Below are 17,317 nucleotides of genomic sequence, written 5' to 3'. Positions count from 1 at the left end.
GGAAAATTGTCCAGCTTTAAAATGTAGAGTCAAAAGGCGCTGACAATGGTGAAAGACTGTATTTGTGCCATCATGCCAGTATGCTGATCCATCAGTGCTGGTGCATGTGGAATACCTCTGTGACAGCTTTCACAAAGTCATACATCAAGTTACAGGCACACGCGAGTGCCTTTGGAAAAATGGCTTTTGCAAAACTCATTTTCCCCTGGCTACACATTCCAAGTCTGTGAATGGATCACTGTTGATACAAATAGATAAAGAAAATAGGGTGGAGTAGTGTAGAACTGGGTAAAGTGCTTTACAGTGTATTCAGAGTGATGGTTTACAGCAAAGCAGGTAGACAGACCTCTCACCAATCTCTTCCTCTCCCATTCACTGTTACAGTGCTGCAGGATGGTGAGAAGCTGTAACAATCAGGTCATTTTGAAAATGAAAGAAGAAGATGGAAATTCAGAAGAATACAGCTGTACTTGTCAAGAAAAGCAAGTCAGTAGAGCAGAATTTTGTCAAAAGCGAATGTTGCTGTTTGGGGAAAAATGTATGATTTGGATTTGGATTTGGCTCTAGACCCTTATGAGGCAACAAAAGGCAGTGTTCATTTTTGCTTTCTTCCACCTTCAACCCAAAGGGGTGATGAGGACCATGGATAACTGTGTGTGTCCCAGGGCAGACAGCCCGAAGGGATCTCATTAGCTCTTGCTCTGCAGATATAAACAGCCAAGACAAAGTACAGTGTATGAACATCACACCAGTGATATCTATGACAACAGATAATGCCAGAAGGACCTGAGAACATACTGGCAAGCTTGATGTTTACTGACTTCCAGATTCTGTATTAAGTGTTGTTACTGAGAACATGGATTTAAAGTGTGTTCCAAAATCAAGAAATAAGCAGTAAAAAAACTGCATGTAGCAAGTGCAAGCTGAGAAGTCCACTGACTGCATAGTGAAATTGTCTCACCACAAACCCAGTGCTAGCCCCTTGCTAGTTGAGTCTGAAGTGTTTCTCCAGAGGGCCCTGATACAGGTATCTGGGCAACCAGGCTTAACCAGGTATGATGCTTGAGCAGTACCAGTTTCTTACATATCATGAGCTACAAAAAGTCCTTGACAATGACAGCCTGGAAAGCAGGTAGGTGAGGGTAGACATCTGCATCTCACAGCATGTAAAATGAGTCTGTGTGAAGCTTAGAAACTCTTTTTTTTCTCCTACCATGAGACTTCAAGAGGTTTGGAGACCCCAGTTTTCATACGTAGTTCAAACACTGTGAATCCTGATTTGGATCTTCTCCTGATAAAAATACAATGAGTACAGAATTAATCATTCTTCTCATATCAAAGACTGCAAGGTCAGTGTCTGTGAATGGGTCTAATTTCTAGCATATCCTATAGCAACAACTAGACTGTCCCAGTGATCCAGACTGATGCAGGACCATTAATTTCCACTTCCTGAGGACACATCCCACTGAACAACAGGAATGGCAATAACTGCAGAATTTTTAGCAATTCAATATATAACAGAAAAAGATAATTGTCTCAGATAATAGATAATTCTTGGTCAAAATAGTTGTATGTCTGGTCTGTAACCTTTCCTCATAATTTACGTGTGTTGAAAACTTGAGTTGTGAACAACAAATGGTCTTCAGACTTTACATGATTGTCTTTAGTAAAAACTGTATCAGCGAACTGCAGAATCATAACAATTTCTCTTTCTCACATTCCCTTGACTCTACCATTTGCTAATCCATCACTACTCTTTTCATCCTAGCCTTTCTGTTGCTGCAAATGATCCCTGTCTAAAAACATAAGAAGTGGTAAAGATAATGTTTTCCTTTATTTGATTGCTACTCTCCTTAACGTGATTTTTCTCTCCCAGTGGGTGATTCTGTAGCACCAAATTCATGCTGGTGAAATGTGCATGCACATAACATCCTACCTCATTTGTGGTGGAAGGACCCAGAGACCTCAGCAAGATAGAGGCCTTCCATATCTAGGTCACCAGTGTGCAAATAAGTAGGTCAGTAAGGAGCGGAAGTAGGTTATCCAGTTGTTATGTGGGGTGAGGGCTGCTGATCCACTTCTAGGGTACATTTTCAGAGCACAATAAAACAGCATCACAACTGACATTGACATTGACTGGTGTCCCCCACGGCAGTCTCCACAGAGATGCCATGAAATAAATGGACAAGGAAACAAAACTACCCTGTCACATGGGAGAGGGCACACCTGGGTCTCAGTGCAGGCGTATTGGGAGAGCAGCACGTAGCCTGGCTGGTGAAGCTTTTGCTTTCCCATTCATTCTGTGCCTGATTAATGGACGGAAAAAGGACTTCACTTTCCAGGCCTTTATTCTGACACATTTCATCAGCACTATCACTTGAGAGTACATATAAGACAAATAGTTTTATCCTATTATGTCGGAACAAATTGCAGCCTGCAGGCCTGATTCTCTGCACCATTATGCCAGTTTTGCGCTGGTGCAATTTTACTGAGCACTGATGAGCTCCACCAGGCTAAAACCAGAGTGACAGCATGAAGATGCAGGGTCTTCATCTTCCAGAGAATGGAAGAGAATGCTCCAAGGCCCTGCTGCATTAATAGCAGTGCTCCCAGGCACAACCTTGATGAAAAGTAGAGCCGGACACTGCACTTTGAAGCATGGTTATTTCTACATCAAGGAACAGAAAGACATGGTCATAGTATCGTACATTAGTTGTGTTATAGCAGGTCCTGGTCTGTCTCTGTCAGGTCTCTATAGGAAGCACAGGTTACAAGACAAACCGATGGCTTGTTCCTACAGGCTGGTGGCAGTTACTGGGCTGGCGGCAATTTAGAGCAATGTCTCCCCTCATCTCTGGGTCCATTTACCTCTCAGCCAGATACAAGCATTTCACAAAGTGTTTGAAAGAAGGTATTTCTACAGTGTCCGCTCTGTGGTTTCCTTGTAAAGAAACAGCTGCTCAGAGTGAGAGGGAGAGAAGATGCAAAAGAATGCAAAGTGGATGCTATGTGGTACTTTGTAAGAGCAGAGAATCTTGCAAGCTACTACCAGTTGTTTTTTTTTGTTAGGGTCCTCCAAAGCACCTGAGGATAAGAAATGTCTAGATTTGCAAAGCTGGTCCAGAGTTTGTCCTGGTTTCCTAGATTCCTCCAGTCTGCCCCATGCAGCCACTGAGCTGGAAGAACGAGGAGGAAATGGTCAGATCATTTCCCACCCACCTGGCTTATGTAGTTCCTTTGCTCATCTATCAGTGTACTACCTTCCTACCCAGGCTGGTTTGGATATAAAACCAATTTGCAATGGGGGCAAGGGAGTGAAGCCATACATTAATCCAAACGAATCAGACAAATTGTGTATGTTCCTGATGACAGTTCCCTTTGCCTCTCTCCAACAGTAAAGTTGTGTTCAGATTCCAGCTTTTAACTGAATTATTTTTAAATACAAATGTATTTGAGCTCTAAGCCTTTCAACACCTGCAATGAGTCCCAGCTCATCCCTGAAGTCTTCTGTGACAGTTTGAATACAGGAGTAACTGAGCATCACATGCAAAAGTGGGGATTGGCAGATGCCATGTTAAACAAAGACAAAATATAAATTACTACGGTGATCTCAGCTGTTAAAAAAAATATGCTGACAAAAGACTAGAGGGCTTTTTGGCATTTCTAATAGGAATTTCTTTAATACCCACCCCTGTAATATCTGTTTGCTCCATTCAATAGTTTTTTCCTTGCTCTCTATTCTTTGTCATAGCCCATCTTAGGGCTGCAGAGATCTTACAAACATCAGGAGAACTATTATTATTTGCATTTTCCTGGGTGCAGCATAACATGATCTAAGAACATCCTTCCTCTCAACTTCCCATCTCTCTAGATAAGAGCACTCTGCAGAATTCACTTCTGTTACTATTCAGTGCTTCCAAAACCCCTGCTTTTTGCTTTGCTGGGAGATGGAGACTGCTGATATGTGTAACTTGGTATGATTCCCTTCAATTTTTAAAATTATGTCTAGGCTTTGTTATGCACAGTTCTTGCATGGGAGAAAAAAAAAAAAGAAGAACTCACCCAAATGTAAGATAAGTAAGTAACTGAACATGCCGGCCTGGAAATGATTTGATTTTTATCAGGAAATAAGCATTCACACAAAGCTTAGTTAAGCAGCAGCATGTGTCAGTCCCTTTAAGGCTTTTACTTAGGAACATCTATTCTATAATATATGTATATGAAATAGATTTGAGAACCAATAGTTGCTCATTAGTTCCTTACAGAAAATTTCAGAGCACTTAAATAGATTATGCTCCCAAATTCACTGTAAGGTAGGTAGGAAACATGAATCTCACCACTTTTTTACTCTTCATCTGTGGTATGTATGTGCACTGACCCAGGGAGGCATGGGCTACAGGTGTACCAGTAAATTAATGCCCAGGACCACTTCCTGGATGAAACCAACCATGTCCTTAGTCTCAAATTCTTCTGCCTTCCAAATCAGTGTGGCTGCACCTGAACTGCCTGTGGGGAATGGTACTTGGCCTACCCTACATGTGCCCAGAGACAGTTTGGGAGACAAAATTGTGCTAGTCATGGTTGAAGAGGTCTAATAAAGTCAAGCTTAAGTCCCAGCAATCAATTGCAGTTGAGTGTTTCCTGCCACTGTTTAACTTAGCCGTATAGATACATCCAGAGAGTTTGTGCCATGACAGAATACAGCTCCTGAATCTCAGTTCTTCTTTCCATGGCCTGAGACTTCAGGTCTAGTGTAGATTTTAGGACATCATTGCTGTACGCTGCAGATCTTGGTGTCTACTCAGAGCAAGGCAAGCAGACCTTAGGTAAATAAGCCAAACTATGGGGCCATATAACCTAACAAGATGCATGTATGTGGCTTTAGCTTTAGGCTAGATTATTCTTGTACTTAAGCAGTTAAATTCACCATCACTAATGTATAAAAAGGGCATTGTGTTGGCACATTTGCAGAAAAAGTCTAAGGGTGACTGTGAGTCACATTTCACTTACACTTGCATTTCTATATAGCCCTTTCATGGTGCTACTGCTCTAGGCACAACTTCCTATGATTAGTCATCCAATTCAAACTAATTATTGTGGCAAAAGGAGTTTTCTGAGTGTTTGAAGAGAAGGCAATAATTTTTTGTGGGCTGTTTGCTGTCGTGACATTTCAGGAGAGACAACAAAACATAGAAAAAAGAATGAAGGGACAGACCGTAAAGAAACAAAATTAGGGAAATATTTTGGTTGCAGTAAGTCGGCTAGTCAAAGGTTACTTGCCTGTGAACAGTGCTGTTTATTTTCCAGTTAATTTTGTATATTGGATATTGGATAGCAGGACTATTGTGAAGAAGGCTTCCTAGCGGATGAGACTCTTCTGCTGTTGCAGAATAACCATAAAGAGTGCATTAAATCTTCAGCAAAGCTAGGCAGAGTTGCATCCTCACATGTATGTATTTCACACATTTATACCCCGTCCTTTTGCATTAAAGGTATTTGTGCATGAGATTTCCTTGTGCTGAAGAAAGACTATATATCAAGGATGCACTGAGCCAAGGGAAGGGCAGCAATATTGCAAGTCAGCTCAGGGGAAATTCAGTAGGCAAGGGAGAATCATAACTTCTTTTCAACCTATTTAAGGACAGAATTATGAAAAGTAAAAAGACTTTATACACTTTATGCAGTTTTACAGAATGAGAGAATCAGAAACATATCTGGTACACACAAAATCAGACCTATACAATTCTCTGTCACCATGCAGAAATTCATTGGAAATCCATAGATTATTATTTTTTAATTGTTCTACCCTCATGGGGTCTACAAATAATGAGAATTCTCCAAAAATAATCATACTACTGAACCAACATGTGCATACCAGAACAATAGAAAAAAAAATTAGCTAAGCAAAGAAATTTTTTTATTAGTTTTTCATTAAAGTCAGTTTTTTTACGTCTTTCTGGTAGGCTTTACAGTATATTTCTTGGAGAAATAAAGGAACTGTTTCTAACCCCACAAGGTCAATAATGGTAGATATCAGTTTCTCTTCACATCATTTCTGAGTTAGCTCCATCTCTATCCCATCATATATAGAAATGATTTTTTTAATATCTGTTATGGACGTAAATTACCTCCAAGGAAGAGCCTTCCTTGTTATTTACACATAAAACCCTTTCTCAGAAATCTACTGTGTGATCACAAATCACACACAAATCTTGGAGGTCTTTAATTGGAGGTAGTCTGGAGCTTAGATAATGCTTTGCCACACCATCTTCTTGGGTCTTGGAAAAATCCCAATCACTTAGGTGGATTGTGTTCCACTAGTAACTTGTGACAACTGCTTATTCAATGTTTGCAAAAGGATCAGATAATGAAATATGCTTCAGACTGCTTGTGTCCTGTGCATAAAGCATTAGATTTTCTTAATACAGTCTTAAAAGGCTGGCTATCTCTAGGAAATGTTCCCCCTAGAAATATGCACACCTCTAAAGTTAATGCACAGGAAGCACAATTAGACTTCATGGTCTTTAAAACTGCCTCTAAAAGCACGGGGTCCCCTCCCACAGTGAGAAAAAGCAAAGGCTCCCAGTAGGCAGAAATAGGTAGGGGTGTTGTGTATTTGTTTCCTACTTGTCCTACTATTTGTGTTTTACCTCCATAAATACTCAGAGGCTGTGTCTGGGGTCCTTCTGGAGACAAAACTCATCAGCCTTTGCTGTTCTCAGTTCAGAGACTGTACCCTTGAGGGGGCTGGCACTGGCACACTTGGTGTTTCAGCTGTTGCTGTAAGCTGTCTCGTGTCAAACCAAAGTTGGCTCATGTGTGGAAAGTGTGTGCAAACCAGTTAGCTCCTCCTGAAACCATTCACATGCAGGGGCGTTCTTGAAAAAAACCCAAACCAATACCCAATCTATCTGAATGTTTTTATGTGTATATATTAATATTTAAATGTGTATGTAATTATTAACAATCATCTTGAGAACTGAACAGAAGGAAAGCCTAGCTTTTATTGCAAAGTAAGCACCATACATTCATTTGTCAGATAGTTCATTTTCACTACATGTCTGAAAGAGTCTGAGAGAGTGGGGGGAAAAAAAGGCAAAAAACAAAAAGGGCCTAAACTGCTCCTGGGTTTTGAACTCAAGCCAACATATAATATTTAAGATTGGTGCTTTTCAAGAGCTTCTAAAGCACATATAAGATGGAAAATTAAATATGCAGTCAAATCTTGACTTTTATTTTTTCAACAACTGCAGTTACTAGATGCAGCGATGAAGCTGTACTGCATAGCAAAGAGGATTTTGGTGGAATTCCACAAGGGAGTGAATCTGAAGCAGCTGGACGAGAGAAATTGTCTGTTCTAGTGGGTTATTTGCTGGGTCTCTGTTGTACCCTCCCTATAAACTTGCATCATATTTTCCTACATTCAATTCTACTTCCAGAAACAGCATGAGAACTCATTCTGCATCCCCATCGCATCCACATCCCCATAATCACCAACAACTCCCTCAGGCCAATTCTCCACTACCTCCAGGCCTTTCATAGGTCTTCTACCTTTAGTTATCCCTGCAACTCAGCAAAAACCACTGTGTTTTGGGGCTTTTTCAGAAGCCATGCAGAAATTGCTGTTTAGGCAGCCACCTGCATTAGTGCTAATTGGCCAACTGCTTCTCCTAAATCCCTTCAGAGCAAACGAAAGAAAAAGGTGATGACTACCTTTCTATCACTAACAGCATTAATGTGGCCACTTTTCCGTCTCCTTAACAGATTTACACTAAATGTGGGCAGTTTTGAGATATGTTTCACTACATTTGTTTGAAATTGATTAAAAAGTTCAAATGGTGTTGCAAGTAGCAGCATGGATGATAAGGAAAGCTGATGGATGGGTAGATAGATATCAATTCACTTAAGTCTTGTTTCTTTATAAACCAGGCTGAAAGCAATTTAGAAATGTTAAAAAGATAATTCTTGGTTGTACTTTGCGGTTAACAGATCTGGGGTTTATGCTGTTGTTGCTATGGGTTCATTGTTATTATCTACCATAATACAATAGCACCAAAGAGTGTTTAGTGCCAAGAAATAAGACCTAGGTCTATTGTCACATCAACTTCCATGCAGTTCAAGGGATATGATGCTGTGCTCTAATTAATACTGACTTCAAATGCCTCAATCTCAAATTAACATGCTCAGTTGACTTGTGGTTAAGAGAAAGACAAGGAATGTAGGCTAGTCAGCCATGGCCCATGAGGAACACCAGCACATTCCAGTCCTGCTAAATCCAGAAATTTTTTTACTGGTCTTCATCTTACCACAGCCCATTTTTCCTCTCTGCTTCCAAAAAGAAACAAAAAGGAGGCCATGTTCTCCTCTCCTTCATACTGTCCAGACTCTTCTCTCTGGCCACACGCTGTACTTATCTAATGTCCCTCTGGGTGTGTTTGATGTTCACTGAGCCCTGGGTGGAGTGTAGCAGCAGTGACCTTGCCTTCTCACTGGCAAGGCCTCAAAGTAGCCTGAAAAGCTCGCTCAGCCTTGGGGTAGTTCTGCTGGAATGTCAAAGGTGTAGTAGCAATGCTCATTCCTACCACACTAGGAGGACAAGCAAGCTGTGCCTTCATGGCAATGTTGATCTTCTCAGAAAGTGGAGAAAAATTCAATTCTCCCAAAGAAAATTCTTTAAAATCTTTCTCTCTGAGGAGCAATATATTGCTGTTTGTCAGTATGTGAGAAGGGAAAGACCAGGAAAAAATTTGATCTAGAATACAACACTTAGTCAAGAAGGAAGTAAATACTAACTGATAATGAATACCTGTAACCTGGTTATTCAAAGGTTTCGAATTGACAGTGAAATGAAGTAATGAGTGATTAGAACAGCAAATGAGACAAAAACCTGGTAAATTAAGCCCAGTGAATGTAAAGGGAAGATAAAAAGCAGTTACCTATCAAAGACCTTTGTCTAATGACCAAGCAGCACCTTCCCTCTTAAATTCTTGGGGACTCCTCTCACACCAGCTCCTCCTCGCGGCTCAGACGCTGAAGGTGCAATTAGTGGGTTGTGAGTCATTCCAAGTAAAACTACCCCCTTCACGCAGAGACTAGTATGCAATAGGCTCACAAGTCACCTAATACAAGTGGTCAGTGCCATGAAGTGTCATCTCTTCCATGTTCACAGGGCCTTCATTGGCGATCATAAGTACAATCCACCGCTGCTGCTCAGGATGTGCTTTAATTACATCATTGGCTGTGGCTTCCAGCTTGTCCCTAGTTTCCTACCAAACACTCCTCTTTAAACCCAGTGTCAATCCTTGTCTCCCATCAGCTCATTTCTCTAGGAATTCCTTGTGCTGACAAGGACTCCATCAAACCTTCCACTAGAATTATCCACATGTCCCTCTTTGCCTCTGAAAATCAAAAAGGAAATAGGTACTCAGATTTCACGATGATGAAAACCCCTACAAAACCCCTAAGAAGGAAGGGAAAGAATTAAACCAGCTGTCCTTTGCCAGCCCTCAAAAGGACTAAAATGACATCTACAGTGTGAATCCAAAATAGAGGATGAGGAAAATTGGCTGTCTGCCTGAATTCTGGATTGCCTGGTGTAAATCAGTAAAAGTCAGAGCTGTGAGTCACACACAACTAGACCCTTATTGTTGTGCTCCATGATTGTCTGCAAAGAACAGTACAAACTAGCACAATGCTTTTAAAGTCTGTGTTCCTCATCAGGATTTAATTATGAAAAATCTGCCTGCTGCAGAAACTTGTGGTCTGGGATTCAGTGGTACAGGCTCATTATGTAAAAGGTTACCAGTCTGCCTCACAGGCACATAATGCTGACCCTTTTCTCTGCTCAAGCACTCTTCTGGAGCAACTGGTGGCAAACAGAAGAAATAAGTCACCACTGGGCAGCTCTGTGAGTCCAAATGCTACAGTACATAGGAAAGAGCAATAGCATAATTTTCCTGTTCCAGGAAGAAGTTCAGTCGTGTGTTGTAGGTTAGGCCAGGACATGCAGCATATCTAGAAGTCCTCTAATATATGCAGTCTTATATCTCACAAGTCATGCCTGTATCTGGCCAGAGTGTTTTGGATGGTTGGGTTTGGGTTTTTTTTACTTTTCTAAGCAACTATTAGATTTTGGATAAGAGGCCTCCAAAGAAACTCTGTGTGTGTTGGCAGTTTAGAGCTGGACTCCAGATGACATCTTGGTTCAGGACAACACGTAGGCACACGCTTTGGTCTATTAAAATCTGGAACCTAATTAGAACACACCCTTTTTTTGAGCCAGCAGTGAATTAATGTAAAAACTAAGTCACAGCTGCCTGGCTCTGTCGTGGCTGTGAATGTTGGGACAGACAGGAACCAGGGATGAAAACCATGGAAATGAGTGATAGTGTTACGCTTCTCTTACTGTGCCTCAAAGTTCATGCCAAAAATCTTAGTCAGATAGTGTTGATTGTATGAAGAAGTGAGATGTTGTTCTAGTCAGTTTACAAAGCCATGTCTATATGAAGAAAGATACATTCAAGAAAGCATGGATTATGCATTTTAAACTAATATGTTAAACATGCTTTGGCACGTATTGAGGACTGAAAAGAAAAATTAGTCATATAACACTGCTTATACGCTTTCTTTACAAATAATAAATACAGCTCTGAAATTACAAGGGAGAAAGCACCTTTACAAAGTTCCTTTAAACGCGTGTTTGTTTTATAAAGTTAGTGTGTAAAAAAAATCCTATTTCTATATAATTAATCAGCCCCTTTCTTCTATCTGGAGTTATGTCTGCTGGTAGAAATGGAGAAAGGAGAGATTATCCTTTTCTTTTTCCTAGCAGTAATGGGCTAATAAATTCACAGGGGAACTGGATTTATATACATCCAATATAACAGGAATCAATGGAAGGAGAAGAAGAAAAGACCAGATTGAGCACAGAAGCTAAATTCTGACACCTAAATGAAGTGGTGGAGAGCACAGTCCCTTTTTGGAGCTGTCTTACAGGTTGGCATGTGCTAATACAATAAGTCAAATGAAGAGTCTGTAAACACCCTGCCCTGAAAGATATGATGTGATTGTAGTATCTTTTGTACCAGTGATGGTGTCAGCGCCAGCTCGTTAAAAGAGAGGAGTTGGGTCAGCAGTCCTGGCAGTTCTGCCATTTCTGACTGGAAAAATGTTAATGTCCAAACATGATAAAAGCTTGAGAAAGACTTTGATATGGACTCTCACCCATCATCTCTCCATCAGTGTTCTGAGAATGTGCTAAAACTCAAAGTTTTGGTATCATAAAGTGAAATTGGTATCTCAAAGGGAAATTAGCATCTTGAATGCGCTGACAGACCCAGCTTTGCCTCTCACACAGGGAGCTTTTAAGTAGAGCTTTCGAAAACTATGAAATTAGAGATGACCTTGTGTTTTCCAGAGGCTGCCATTTCCTTATCTTCCCTCTCTGATGGTGTCTAACAGGGCAAAGAGGCTTCACCAGAGGATGCCCTCACACAACATTTTTGAAAATGTGTTGCCTTTTGGACTTAAGATGAATGTGACAATTCAATATATAACTGCATTGGCTTTACAGGGTTCAGACAAGGGCTTCTGAGCGTGATTTGTTGCACTAGAAAAATACTATCATCCCAGATGGGCCTTGGAGTGCTCTTTTGTTGAAGACTTTGGCCAGGGTATTTTCTGTGCAGACGATGGGGTTTTGAGAAGACAAGGACCTGGCAGGCTTGGTGAGCCTCTCCTACCTGAGGGAGGGCACATGGACTTGGAAGTGGTCATGCAGGGGGGTCCCTGGGAGACTCCACACACACATTGCTATGCACTGCTCCCTGACTGTCTTGGCTGGTGCAGTGGCTTAAAGAATAGAGAAAACATTTTTGTTCTTGCATTGTTTGCATGAATTAATAGCAAGGGGCTCTAAAATAATGCCAGACTGGTGGTGAGCTGAGCTGTGTACATGGCAGGGCAAGTGCAGGGGAGGAGGCGATGTGCTTGCAGGAGACTTGAAGTTCAGCAGAAATTAGCCCGTGTATTGCTTATTTTAAAGAGCACAAAGTCATTGCTTTCATTTGCATTGTCAATGCAAAGAAGTGGCTTTGTCTTGCAGTGATTTAGTTCTGGGTACCTAGTCATGTGCAAAATATTCCCTGAGAATAATGCCATGGCCATGAGCCTTGTCTGCGGTAAGTCTCGTGTGGGGGTCATGAGCAAGAGGGGTTTAGGGAGCTTGCTCGTTTTCCCTTTGAGGTAACTTTTTCTGCTATTTTTAAAATTATAAAACTGCAGAACAGCTATCGATTTTTATATCTATTTTTTAAGAAAGATACCTTTAGTTCTTGACTCATAACTTCTTGAATTAAACTGTACTTCAGCTGTTTAAACAATAAATATTTTCTCTTTTAGTAATTAATAAAAACTCCTTAGGGAGTGGGACAATCTACTTTTTTCTCTCAAATGTTCCAGTTCAAACTCTTTAGAGGAACTCCTGTTACTCTCTAGGTCTCTCAGCCCCACAGCTAGTTCTGCTCTGGTCCTTTTTCACACCTGAACTGGAACTGGTGAGTCCTCAGGGATCTGGACATGCTTTGAATAGCTTTGCCTTCCTGCTGAAAGCTTCTGGCTGGAAAAGACCAGTCGCACTGATGTCAATGAGACTAGTGCAGGTTTCAGTCCAGGTTTTCCAGATGCTGAGCATGGCTCTAATGGAACTGTTATCTAAGTTTTATGCCTTTGTCTGTTTCCCTCTGTATGTACTTCTGCTTGTATCAAATATTTAATTTTATTTTTCTGGATATTTTTATAATTTATTTTTGAAATTACATCTTCCCTTAAAAGTTTCAATGCATAAGCTCAAAATATTGACAGATGTGTATATTTGGATCTATATAGTATGCAGAATGATAAATCAGTTTTTGTAATTTGTTTTTAATGGGGAAAAACACAAAAAGAGGAAGTCTTTGCATCAAAAAATTGGAAATTACAAAAAGATTAATGTAAGATCCCACCTACACACATCTGTGTTTTGAAGATGCTCCTTTTCTTAGGCACTTTTACTCTGCTCCATCAGCTTTTGACATCTCTTAACATTTTAAAAATACTTTGAGTCTGAATATATGTTCAGAGCAAATAAGTTATTGTTCTGCAGGATTGGTAAAGATTCTTATTCTTTGTAGTAGTTTTATGAGTTGGCCAATTTTGCTAAGGTGCCAGCACCATCAATAATTTCAATATAACTTTTTGAAGTAACTTTGTTAATACAGGGTACATTAAGGCCAGCCAGTAGAGGGGGCACAGAAGCCAAAACACTGTTTTGATGATGTGTTGGAGATGGGCATTTTTCCCCAAGTGTGTTTGAGTGTATTGTGCATGTGTGCGCATGCAGAGAGTAGAAGAGAAACATTTTCATACTCCTTAATTTACCTTTACTAATTTACCCTCGGTGAAAATGTGTTCTGTCTTAATTACACTCTTAGAGACTGTGTTTCATTAAATATGTTGAAAGAAAGTGCATTTGAACAGGATGTAGAGTATTTGCCACCTGATGGTTTGCATCACGTATATAATTTTCCAATAACAGAGCTAGAACTTGTTTGTGAGATTCCATACTGCATGGACAAGAAGAGTAGAAAGGATAGAAAGATCCCAAATATTTAAGGGGTCCCAGGCTCCTGACTGGTAGAACATCAGATTTTATGAGTTGAAATTTAGGGAATAGGCAGCTCCAGAGTCTGTACCACTTGTGCTGGGGATTTGGGGGTTGCAGAAGCACTGAGGGTAACAGGCAGAGGCAGACCCAATGATGACCAGCCACTGCAGCCGGATGGAACACGGACGGCTCCTGGAGAGCAGAGAACAAAAGTAAAGCAGATGCCCAGAAGCCAGACATACAGGGAGGTCAGGAGGGGACAGATAAAGGATTTCACTACTTAAAAGGGAGAGAGAGACACACATCGAGGACAAGCAGGAACACCAACGACTGAGAGGAAATCCATGCAAGCACTGAGTCAGTCAGACACGCTGCTCCACAGCAAACCAAAGGGAGGAGGATAAAAGTGGTTAAGATTGAAGAAACTTCTAATGCAATGGTTCCTTGAGAGGGAAAACCAACCAATACAGGGTAAAAAGGGGGAACTGAATATTCTTACAAAAATAACACTCTGTTGTGTACCTTGGGAAGCTGGTGTGCATGAGGAGCAATCACAGATGGTGTTCACTAAAGCCTACTTAGCCAGGACATGATGGCTGAAGTCCCATCGGAAGTCCTTCGGTAATCTCACTTGAGAATTAAGCTGTGAACAGCAAACTTTGGATCCACATAAAGAATTCAATTTCCTTGAAAGAGTATTTCCATCCCTCTTCTGATTTTGGCCCATCTCCATCTTTTTTTTCTGCCAAATTCCCATTTACTTCAATAGACGTTTTGCTTGAGTGAGTCATGAGGTAAAGGCTGGATCTGAGACCGCAAAACATTGTAATATATGAGTCTGCAAGGGACATATTATTTTGTGACGTTGTCAGGAATTTTAATGGTGGCCTTAAGAGTAAATTTACAGTATTGAGACAATTTGACATTGATGCTACCTTTAAATATTCATGACAGCAGATGATATTTTCTGGTACAACATTTTCTTGTCTCTTTTTTGGTGGGCAAGTGGTTCAGCATTTGTAAACGTAAAGATTTTCTTCTCTGAAGTACACTACAAACTGCATTTGCCACTAATATGAAGTTACTATAAGTATAATCTATTAAGCAAAATAAAGGTGTGTGGCTCAGAGGGGCAATAATGCCTCATCACCACTGCTGCAACGCTACAAATGCCACAGATATCAGTATTTTTAATGATATTCAGTTTGTTTTTTATATTTCTAGTTCCAGAGGTTATTTGAATATAAGACCATTCAAGCTTCTATTTCTTTTTAAAAGTAAGTAGTTAGTTCTCAGACCTGTGAAAAATAAATTGGGAACACAATCCTGGAACAATCCTGAAAGTTCGAGAGGTAGCTGTTGAAGAACAAATACTTTTTAAGAGCTTCCATATGACTTTTTGTATGACTTTTTCATATGTCATATTAGCAGTACTGCCACTGAGTGTTTCCAACAGCTCTCCATGGACTTGTTCTGCTCCGTCTCCTGCTCAGCAACATAAATCCAGCACCATGGTCACCAGATGAAAGTCTATCCCTAGAGCCTTTTTTGAGGGGTGTTGCACAAAGTCAAAGCGATATTCTAATTGCAGGTGTATAAAGAAGAAAAACTATCCACAGGGGGGAGAAGGTGATCTGGAACAGGATAAACACCCCAACCCAAAATTAAATGCATCAATTATGCAACAGAGACCTCTGTCCATGAGGACATTGGTTAAATTAAAATATGGTACAGATGGCCCCTCTGCATAACCTTCAGCAGACTCTTTCCACCCTGTGTGGAAAGTCTACTTATTTCTGACCGATTACCTTAAACACAATGAAAGAGCCTGATTTTTGATGAATACTTGACTGATACTTCTCATTTTCACCCTCACATAATAAAAAATTCTCATAATATAAGTTTTGCAATGTTCCTCTGCTTCCTTCATCGGTAATGACAATGAGGTATATTCCTAGTTCTCTAGACAGTATATCTAGCTTAAATGCTCTCTGTAAGATCAATAGAGGAAACCATACCAGTAGGAGATGCCACTCATTGTAGTCTTACAACAATTTAGTGCTTTATATTTAAAGAGTTCATAGTCATAGTACAGATTTCTTCATTGAAATGTCATAATCACAATTGGCTAAGCTAGTATGTGGGGCAGGAGTGCTGTCAGGAACCCTCATTGACACACACTTAGGTGTCCTATAGTGGGCAGGTAGTGTTTTTTGACAGAAAGCACTTGTTGGCAAGAAAAGTCTCTTCTGATGACTCTGTCTTTCACTAGATTACAGAAAAAAAAATTGCAGGCAGGAAGCCAGCAGAAAACTCCAGCATAGTGTGTTGTCTAAGAAGCTGAGTCTGTCGTGAATACATGTCCTCTGCTTTCCACTTCAACCTCCTATAGATATTGACTTCCACCCAGTTTTGCTACTCTGATGCACTGGGCCTCTCTGAAGATAGGGTGTAACCTGCTTGGAGAAGAAACTTTAAGGGCTGTCTGTGGCACAGACTAGCTGAGGAACAAAGGCCTACCACAACATTCACTATGCTGCTCTCTATGGCAAAGAACTTTTTTGATCTTGTTTTTTTGGAGAGAAACCAAACAAAAATTGTCAGGGTAGGAAAACAGCAACTGGCTAATCCCAACATCAAGCCCTTCTCCCCATGTTCACAATTGCTCTGCGTAGAGTGACAGAGTTACCAACACAACAAAGGTTAATTATGTAACACGAATCAGAGCTGTGCTTGCACGTTGCAATAATGGTAACAAGTGAGAATCGAACAGAGCAGATAATTGTAGATGGTGTGTCTGTTTCTCTCTGACCTCATACCTCCGCTGAGAAGAGGCAGGAGCCTGTCCCAGCTTTCCTAAATATCTGCACGAATTCCACTGCCGGAGCCGTTCCCTTTGGAGTTAGTTCAGCTGTGTAACCCCTCTTAGAAGAGCTATCCCAGGTGGTTTCTCTTCCATGTGAAACCTGTGTGTGGAAAAACCTGAGAAGTGTGAGGTTTCTCCTGGGTTTAATTTCTCCTGCTGTTGTGTTAACCTGCTAGGTAACTCGCAGTTAAGTTTGTAAATAAACGAAGACTAAAAGACAGGAGGGCTTGCTCGGGCAAACAGAGGAGGATGGGGTGGCAACGCCTGCATCCTGCATCCTGCATCCTGCACCCTTCGCTTGCCCTCGCTGGGGCCAGCAGGTATAGGTGAGCTCGCCCAGCCCTTCCCAGGGCACCACCGGGGCGGGCACGTCCCCCAGCCCCGCAGCCTGACCGCTGGGTGGGCCGTCCCGCACCGCAGCCCCCACGACTGGGGGACACGCGGGCGTCCTGCGGTGCCAGCCCGGCCTGGAGGAGCCGCGGGGCGGGGTCGGACCGCGCTCCGGACCGCCGCCCCCATCCTGACGGGAGGGACGGAGGGAGGGAGGAGCGGAGGGAGTGGGCGGGCGAGGAAAGCGTCGCTGTGGCTGCAAGGAGCGAAGTAGGGGTAGAAACTTCTCCGCTGGGAGCTGGGCGCGCCGCGGAGATTAAGTCCTCGTGGTTGCTCCGCACCCGCGGACAGGTAAGGGAGAGGGGATGGGCGGCGGGCTGGCAGCCCCCGGCAGGAGCTACCGCGTGTCTGTCTGTCTGTGGTGAGACCTGTCCTCCGCCGTGCATCTCTGCGGCCGGGAGCGGACGGCTGCGCGGCCG

At 41.7% G+C, this 17,317-nt stretch overlaps 1 protein-coding gene across 5 annotated transcripts in view; it reads left to right on the top strand.

The window, feature by feature from the left end:
• The first annotated feature begins 465 nt into the window (after positions 1-465).
• Positions 466-17,317, top strand: part of TIAM2 (T cell lymphoma invasion and metastasis 2) — a 188,006-nt gene continuing 171,154 nt past the window's right edge. For 4 of the 5 annotated variants that reach the window (XM_027631065.1, XM_027631097.1, XM_027631031.1 and 1 more), the window contains exon 1: positions 17,090-17,189. The gene's annotated coding sequence lies outside the window, so the exon portion shown is untranslated. Of the gene's footprint in view, positions 487-17,089; positions 17,190-17,317 lie in introns of those variants that run through there. The other variant, XM_027631056.1, reaches the window with a different exon arrangement.

Source organism: Corapipo altera, unplaced genomic scaffold (genome assembly GCF_003945725.1).
Source record: "Corapipo altera isolate COAL_440 unplaced genomic scaffold, ASM394572v1 2b, whole genome shotgun sequence".
Classification (NCBI taxonomy): Eukaryota; Metazoa; Chordata; class Aves; order Passeriformes; family Pipridae; genus Corapipo; species Corapipo altera.
The sequence above is the reverse complement of the archived record's forward strand: the minus strand, read 5'-3'. Positions and strand labels throughout refer to the sequence as shown.